At 40.7% G+C, this 8,818-nt stretch overlaps 1 pseudogene; it reads left to right on the forward strand.

The window, feature by feature from the left end:
* The first annotated feature begins 1,104 nt into the window (after positions 1 to 1,104).
* Positions 1,105 to 8,184, forward strand: LOC103597106 (annotated as a pseudogene).
* Positions 8,185 to 8,818: the final 634 nt, after the last annotated feature.

The following is an 8,818-nucleotide window of genomic DNA, read 5'->3' on the forward strand; positions in this document are numbered from 1 at the left end:
AAGAACTACCCCTTTCCCTGATACGTTAAGGTTGAATTCACCTTGAAAGGCATAGTTCTGATAAGACTTATTAATGTAAATAAATACACGTATTTTTTCCTCCCTCATTTCAAACTCACAGACAGAAATCTGTAGTATAATGTAAGACACACAGTAGGTGCTAAAAAACGTTTGAATTAAACTCTGCCATTTTATAATTCTGGATAACGAAAGATGTAAGGTAGCTGTAGTATTATCTTAAGATCTTCTCTGCATGTTCTTTTCTATCACAAGCAACACTGTACTGATTCTCTAGGTGTGGTGTTTTTCTTCTCATGTTAAAGAATTTAAGATAAGAATGGGCACATACTTAGAATCTTTAATTCTTACATTTTTCCAATACATATAGCCATTGTTTTTTTGAAGGGGGTTGCAGAAATGAACTACCTTAAAAAGTGAAGCCAACTCAGTTTGCCTCATGTTAAACTCCATAAAAAACTGCAATGTTCAAAAGCACCTACAAGGGGTAAGGGTATCACTCTCTCTCTGAATCATGTTTGTTTATTTTAATTTAATTTAAATGTGTTGCTTGTACATATTTATGGGGTACAGAGTTACATTTCAATACATTTATACAATGTGTAGTGATCAAATCAGTGTAGTTAGCAAATTCATCATTGAAAAAATTTATCACTTCTTTGTGATGAGAACATTTGAGTTCTTGTCTTTTAGCCATTTGACAATATACAATAAATTACAGTTAATTATAGATGCCTAGCACTACTGTATACCAAAAGAACTTATTTTTCCTATCTAGATGTAATTTTGTGGCCATTAACAAACCTCTCACTACCCCCACTCCTGCCTCCCCTTTCCCACCTCTAGTAATCATAGATCTACTACCCAATTCTAAAAGTTCAACATCACCTCTACGGCCCTCAGCAACCCCCAGGCTCAGGGCAGGCAGATGGGAGGTCTGTTTTAACTTGCTTAACAATCACCTCTTTACATGTTTACCTTGAGTCCTGAAATTCACTCTTCTTTCATTAATCACACCACAAACACATACTGAGTGTCCACTGTGTTCTCAGTTTTAGTACTCTTGGTTACAGACCCATCTCTAACATGGTCCATAAACTTGCTTCACAGGTCTATGGATGCAAGATGCCAGAAGGGTGGCCAAAACTGACCCATTGGTCAAGACTCAATAATGAGAATATGGAAAGAGAAACAGCTATGGCGTGCATCGCCAACCGTTGCTATGAAAGTAAACAGCAGTTCTGCAGAAACCGCATGCCAATGTTCAAACACATTCTAGGCGAGCTTGTTCTCAGATGTCTGGAAGGGGACCGTCAGCTGTTGATAAGCCCCATGGGGAACCAACCTCAACAACTGATAACTTCTTTGAGTTCTGCCTATTTTTGCATCATTGGGCAAATAACAGTTCCTCCTCCTCCTCCTCCTCCTCCTCCATTATTATTATTATTATTAGCTCCCATACTTGAGTGAAAATATGCAGTATTTCTCTTTCTGTGCCTGGCTTATTTTACTTAATCTAATTTTCTCCATGCTCCTATAAATGGCAGGATTTCATTCTTTTTTATGGCTGAACAGTATTCCACATTTTCTTTATCCAGTCATCCATCCATGGATATTTAGCTTGGTTCCAAATCTTGATGATTGTAAATAGAGCTGCGATAAACATGAGAGTGCAGGTGTCCTTTTGACATGATAATTTCCATTCCTTTGGATATATACCAGTAGTGGGATCATGTTTTTAATCATCATATTACATGGTAAGTTTTTCTCAAAGAGACTTTGGGTCATAAGGTAGTAAACCATTTGTTACTCAATGATGACCAGTGGGTGATGCAGAGCATGCACACCTAGGTGAGCTGGCTGTGAGCAAGCCAGAAGCTTTCCTCTTGGTCTGGGCATCTTTCCCACTCCATGGTGGCTGAGGGGTAAGAGTTCCTCTTCAGTCATAGAGAAGTCCCACTCATCCTGAAGACTAGATGCTTAACAAGAGCCAACTTCAGGAGCAAGAATTATTAAATATGCCTTGTGATGATCCTTCTTTCAGTTTACTCATGGGACCAGCCTTCGAAATAGTGCCACCCCAAGTCACGCTCCACTCTGGGGGCACTAGAAGTCATTTCTCCTCTCCTCCCTTCATCCCTGGTCTCCCCAGCTCTTTCTTTACATTCCCATTTACATCTCCACACAAAATCCCCCATGTAATAGCCCTTAGGAACTGATTCAGAAAGAATGTTCATCTCACATTCTAGCAAGGGAGGTGGAAATGGGGGGTTATGGGTTGAATTGTGTCCCCCCACAAAAAAATCATGTTAAAGTCCTAATCCCCAGTACCTCAGAATGTAACCTTATTTGGAGATAGGGTCTTGACAGGGGTAATAAAATTAAAGTGGGGCCATTAGGTGGGCCCTAATCCAATATGACTGTTGTCCTAAAAAGAGGAAACTTGGACACAGAGATAAGGACAAAGGGAAGGAAAAGGCAATGTTAACAGACACAAAGGAGGGCTCTGTACAAGCCATGGAGAGAGGCCTGGAGCAGATCCTTGTTTCACAGCCCCTTAGAAGGAACCAACCCTGCTGATACCTTAATTTTGGACTTCTAGCCTACAGAACTGTGAAACCATACATTTTTGTTGTTTAAACTACACAGTGTGTGATACTTTGTTACAGCAGACCTAGAAAACAGGAGGTGTTGGCCCTTTCTTTAGGTTGATAGGGCTCTTATTCAGAACAACAATTCTTGTTTTTGTTTTTGTTTTGTTTTTTTTAGGGGGGGAGAGAATATCTATTACCCCCAGAATGAGCCAAGTGATTTATTCTAATGTAACAAAGAATTGTTACCCCCTCCCCACAAAAGTTCCATTTTATATCAAAATATGTCACTGTGTGCTGTGATTGAATGTGTCAGTGATTGAATTGTGTCACTCAAAGTCCATATGTTAGAAGATTAATCTCTACTGTAACTGTTGAGGATGGGAAATCCTACCACGGTAATTGAAAGGTGGGGCCTTGAAGAGGTGATTAAATTGTTGGACCGTGCTGTAATAAATGGATTAATAATGGAAGTCAGGGGCATAGTTTTGAGGGCTTTAAAGGAGACTACATGAGTCTTTCTCTCTCTGCTTAGTCATTTTCCACCTTGTGGGACTCCTGGGTCATTGTTGCCACTACCAAGGCCTTCAACAAATGTTTTCCCTGAACTTTGTAGTTCCCAGACTCTGAAATTGTAAGCAATAAATTTTGTTTTCTTTATAAATTACCCAGTTCCAAGTATTTTATTATAAACAACAGAAATGAACTAATACACTATGATATAATGAGAAATATTTATTTGGTCTTTGTTCGCAGTTCCTGGCACAGAGTTTCTAAATCCATGGAATTTCCTGAGTGATGGGAGTGTCTTATGTTTTCATAATGTTTCTAACCCTGTTGAGGTGCTGTGGGGGGTGGTACAGCCACAGAGGGCATAGAGGCTTCATGGCTCCCATATCTTATCCTGTGTATCTCTTACATTTGGCTGTTCTGAGATGTATCCCTTATAATAAACCAGTAACAGTAAGCAAAGCACGTTCCTGAGTTTGGTGAGTTGTTCTAGTGAATTATTGAAACTGAGGAGGGGGTTGTGGGTATCCCCAAATATGTAGCCAAGTCAGACAGAACTGCAGGTAACCTGGGGTTCCAATGCATGAGACTGGCATCTGAAGTGAAGGTAGTTTCATGGACTGAACCCTTAAAACTGTGGAGTCTGATGCAAAGTCTAGGGAGTTAGAGTCAGAATAGAATTGAATTGTTGGACACCCTGTTGGTGTTTGGAAAATGAGAGAATTGCAATCACAAATAAGAAAAAAATAGAAGATTACAGGCATAATGTTACTCATTCATTCACTTAACCCTTAAGGGACACCTACTACATAGGAGGCTCTGGTTGGTGCCCCTATAACTCAATAGCATGACAAGGAGAGGACAACTGCCTCCCAGGAATCCTAGCTCCAGAGTCCATAAAGTCACTCTGGAGTTTGTGCTCCATCTAAACCTTCCCAGCGTCCTACAAAGCCTCCTTGAAACCCAGCTCTCCTGAGCAGCCTCTGCCCGGGCAGCAGCCGGGTGCAGACAGGAAGAGTGGGAGAATATGGGTGAGGCCAGGAAGGAAACCAACCTTGGCTGAACCTCCCACCAGCTCTTCCTTTCTTCTCCCTCCTACTCCTGTTCTTCAAGGCCTTTTTTCTCCCTTTGGACAAGAAATAAAAGTAGGATGAAATACAAATTACTAGTTGGAGGCCACTGCAGTTTTTAAATCACCCACAATTCTCACCTCCAAGCCAATTAGATTTCCCTCAGCCAAATCAATTTCGTTTCACCTCCGCCATATACTTATCCTACGTGAAAACCCCACCCCCAGTCCACTCATCCCCAGAAACACAAACATAAGCCCTCTGCTTTCTCTGCCTCTCTTATTTCCTGTTCTTCGACTTGCTGGATGGCTGGATTTGTAGTTGTTTCACCAGGTTTCTCTGGACTTTCTTCTGCAGATTGGTGCAGGTGAACAACTGTACAGCCTGGGCTTAAGTTTCAGACAGGTAGGGATTCAAATTTGCCTGTGCTCCTTATTACCTGTGTGTCCTTGGATAGATTACCTACAGCCTTGGAATTGGTTTCCTTCTTGTAAAATGGGGGTTTAAATTCAATGACCCAATATGCAGGCAGGTTTAATTTGATTGTCAGCTAAGTTGGAGCTGTCACTTAATATACAAAATCATCAAGATTATATAAGTTTAGGGTTAACCTTAGAACCTAAACCACTAAAATTGCAATTTGACTATTTTTTATCCTCACAATAAATTAGTGTGTTATGGCTTAGAAACTTAATATTAAATCTGAATGGAGTAAACTCTACAGGCAAGAAGGAACACTTTAGAATTCTACATTCGTCCCTCCTCACCCCCAGGGTTTTCATGGTCATGTTAGAGTGGACTGGTTACATGAACAGACACCTGCAGAAAGATTTTCTTTTGTTCCTCCTTAACAGATTGCATTTGTAAACTTTAATGTGCAAAGTATCTTATTGGTTTGAATGCTGAAAATCATGTCTTATACACTCATGAATGATATGAGATTTTTAGAGTAATTCTGACTGTGCCCAGTTTTTACTTTGGTAAAAGTGTAAAAGTACGCTGATTTAGAATTCTATTTGTATAAAGTAAATGTTTATCTATCATTTTAACAGAGCACATGAAAGTGGAATACAGTCAGTCCTCTATGTCCACAGGTTCTGCATCCTCAGATTCAGCTGATCACAGATGGAAAATACAGTGTTCAGGGAATGCACAACCCACAGACAACGGAGGGTCGATTTTCCTATTGGCAGGTTGCACAGGGCCTACTGCAGGACTCGAGCGTCCGTGATTCCTGCTATCCACGAGGGTCCTGGAACCTATCTCCCACAGATATCAAGGGATGACTGTATAAATAGACAGTGGTTCCCTGTTATCCTTGGTTTTGCCTTCCACGGTTTCAGTTACTGGCGTTCTATTATGGTCCAAAACTAATAAATGAAATATTACAGAAATAAACAATTTGTAAGTTTTATATTGCACACCGTTCTGAGCAGTGTGATGAAATCTCATGCCTTCTCGCTCTGTCCCACCCTGGATGAGAATCATCCCTCCGTCCAGCATATCTACTCTGTCTACACTACCTGCTCATTAGTCACTTAGTAGCCCACTTGGTTATCAGATAGACTATTGTGATATCACAGTGCTTGTGTTCCAGTCGCCCTTATTTAATTTAATAATGGCCCCAGAGCTCCAGAATACTGATCCTGGCATATTGTTGTAATTGTTATATTTTATTAATATTGTTGTTAGTCTCTTACTGTGCCTAATTTATAAATTAAATTTTGTCATAGGTATGTACATATAGGAAAAATTATAGCATATTTATGGTTTGGTACTATTTATAGTTTCAGACATCCACTGTAGGTCTTGGGACATATCCCCCATTGAGAGGAGAAGAGATAAGCAAATCTGCTGACCGCTACCACCTTCAACAACATCTCTCCCCTCACCCCTGACACACACATGCACAAAGTAACTAGCCTGGTGTGTATCCTTTCAAACCATTTTCCTTGTTGAGTTTATACATGCATATATATATATATATACACATCTATAGAACTCTTATTGTTGTTTTTAATAGAATCATAGTATGCACATTATTATGCAATGTGGATTTTTTCACTCACCATATGTATAGTAACAGTAGATATACACCTAACAATCTATTTTCTCAAGACTTTATACATATATTTACATACATTGACAATTTTGTGCACTTAGGTTCATTTCAAACATCCAGAGACATTTTTTGTTCTCTATTTTTCTCTTAATTGTACTTTTATTTTTCAACAACTTTCCCCTCCTTTCCTATCTTCAGATGAATTCCATTAACTATGAGTTTAAGGACTCTATTGCGTGATTTTGTGTTTCTAAGAATTGCCTACTTACATCTTTTGCTCATAATGCTGTCAAATACAACTTTCCCCTCCTTTCCTATCTTCAGATGAATTCCATTAACTATGAGTTTAAGGACTCTGTTGCGTGATTTTGTGTTTCTAAGAATTGCCTACTTACATCTTTTGCTCATAATGCTGTCAAATAGTGTTTTCTTGTCAGTTTGAGTTCTACATATTTTTTGTATTCTGTAGATTTTTAAACTGTTACTTGCATCTGTGTTGCAAACACACTTTACAAATCTATCATCTATTGACTTTGGTATCTTTTGCCATACAAAGTTGTAAATTTATATATATTTAAATGTGTCTATCTTTTATAGTTTCTGGATTTCCTGACCTAGTTAAAAAGTTCTCTCCCACACCTATGTACTAAATATAATTTGATTTTCTTCCACAATTTTTATTTATTTATTAAGTCTTCAATCCAGCTGTAATTTATTTTCATATATGGTAGAAAGATGGGGCTCCCACTTTGTTTTATTTCAGATGAATTGAACATCAGTATGCTGTAACCATTTATTAAATAAACTATCTTTTGCCCAATGAAATAAAATCCCAACTTTATTATATATTCAAATTTCATAAATATTAGAATTTACTTTTTGATTGTCTTATTCCAACGATCGATTTATCTGTTTAAATGCCAGNCATCCACGTTGCTGAGAGTTGTGGCCCAGCAGCAACCAAACCGGGCAGGAAGATTGTTTGCCTCTCATGAAGGGCCTGGAAGCAGCCTCTACCTCCAGGACAGTGACAACAACCAGAAAAATGGCTGTCAGCGTGGGGGCCATGGGGCCCTGCTGGGCAGAAGGCTCTAGAAGCCTGTGGCACCTGAGAGGCAGAGGGGAGAGTCCCAGATCATGCCAGGGCAAAGGCCAAGGAAATGATGATTAAAAAGTGCACCACGCTAGAGGCAGCAGAAAAGAGGGAAGCAGAGATGGTGATGGAGGAAAAGAAGATGGTACAGAAGGAAAAAAAAGATGGGAGGAGGAAAAGAGGAGACCTGGCCCAGGGCCCCGAATAACTATAACTCACTAGAGGCCATCGATCAAGAGCTATCCAATGTAAATGCCCAAGCTGACAGGGCCTTCCTCAGCTGGAGTGCAAGTTTGGCTGGATGCAAAGGCTCCATAGGTGGCACAGGCGTTTCAGCATCCAAAATATCCCAGGTTTCTTTTGGAACCACCCCCAGCACCTGTGATCGTGGTCAAAATGAAAACTTGCTGAGGTACGTGATCAATTTGGAGGTGGAGGAGCTTAAACACCCCAGAACAGGCTGCAAATTCAAGTTCATCTTTCAAAGCAACCCCTACTTCTGAAATGAAGGGCTCCTCAAGGAATATGAGCACAGACCCAATGGCCACGTGGTGTGTCTTTCCACTCCAATCTGCTGGCATCAGGATCAGGGCCAAGACACCCAGGCCCATCCATGTCCACGGGAACCAGGAAGGGAACACTATCTCCAGTTTCTTCAACTAGTTTTCAGAACACAGCCTCCCAGAATTCGACAGGATTGCTGAGATTATCAAAGGGTAGTTGTAACCCAATCCCTTACAAAACTACCTGATGGGTGAAGGGCTAGCAGAGGAATTCCAGGCCCAGCAAGGCAGCCAGTGGAGAAGGTCCTTCAGGTCCTTCAGTTTCCAGTCTGGCTAACCTCTGCCCTTGAGAGAAGCTCCTGCACAAGTTTCCTTACCACCTCCTCTTGGACCTATGCTTGGCCAATAGCATACAGTCTTCTGTGTGCTTTCCCTTCATACTGAGTTATTTTGTCCTTTGGTTCTTCTAAATCTTCAACAGTCAGTTGCAAGACCATCACTTACAGGCCTATGCTCTTCTGCTGGGCTTTCATGTTTTCCTGCATCATGTCAGCATGTTCCAAGAGCATGGCCTTCTGCTTCTATGCCAAGCACGTGATGCTGTAAATACATACTGCCTTCCTTTGCATGGCTTGGACCCTGTCTGTGACCACGGTCTTCTCCCAGTTTTTTGAGTGGTTCTCTACCACAAGGAAGCTTGATTCATCTTTCCAAATAGCTAGCTAGGCTTCAGACTGTATGCTGGCTGTGCTCCTGATACCCAGGTACTTATGGCTAGCTCTCTGAGTTTCACCACTGCAAGATGAAATCTATATCCCAATCCAAACTGGACATTCCAGGCTACCACTAACTGGTTCCCAGCTGCTTTCTTGGGCCTGTGCTATCCATCCTTCTAATTATCTGGCAGATCAAGCAGGTGACTGGTGGGCGACTGTTAGGTATGAAAGAGGACAAACTGGACATTCCAGGCT

The sequence above is a fragment of the Galeopterus variegatus genome, unplaced genomic scaffold (assembly GCF_000696425.1).
Source record: "Galeopterus variegatus unplaced genomic scaffold, G_variegatus-3.0.2 Scaffold2199, whole genome shotgun sequence".
Classification (NCBI taxonomy): domain Eukaryota; kingdom Metazoa; phylum Chordata; class Mammalia; order Dermoptera; family Cynocephalidae; genus Galeopterus; species Galeopterus variegatus.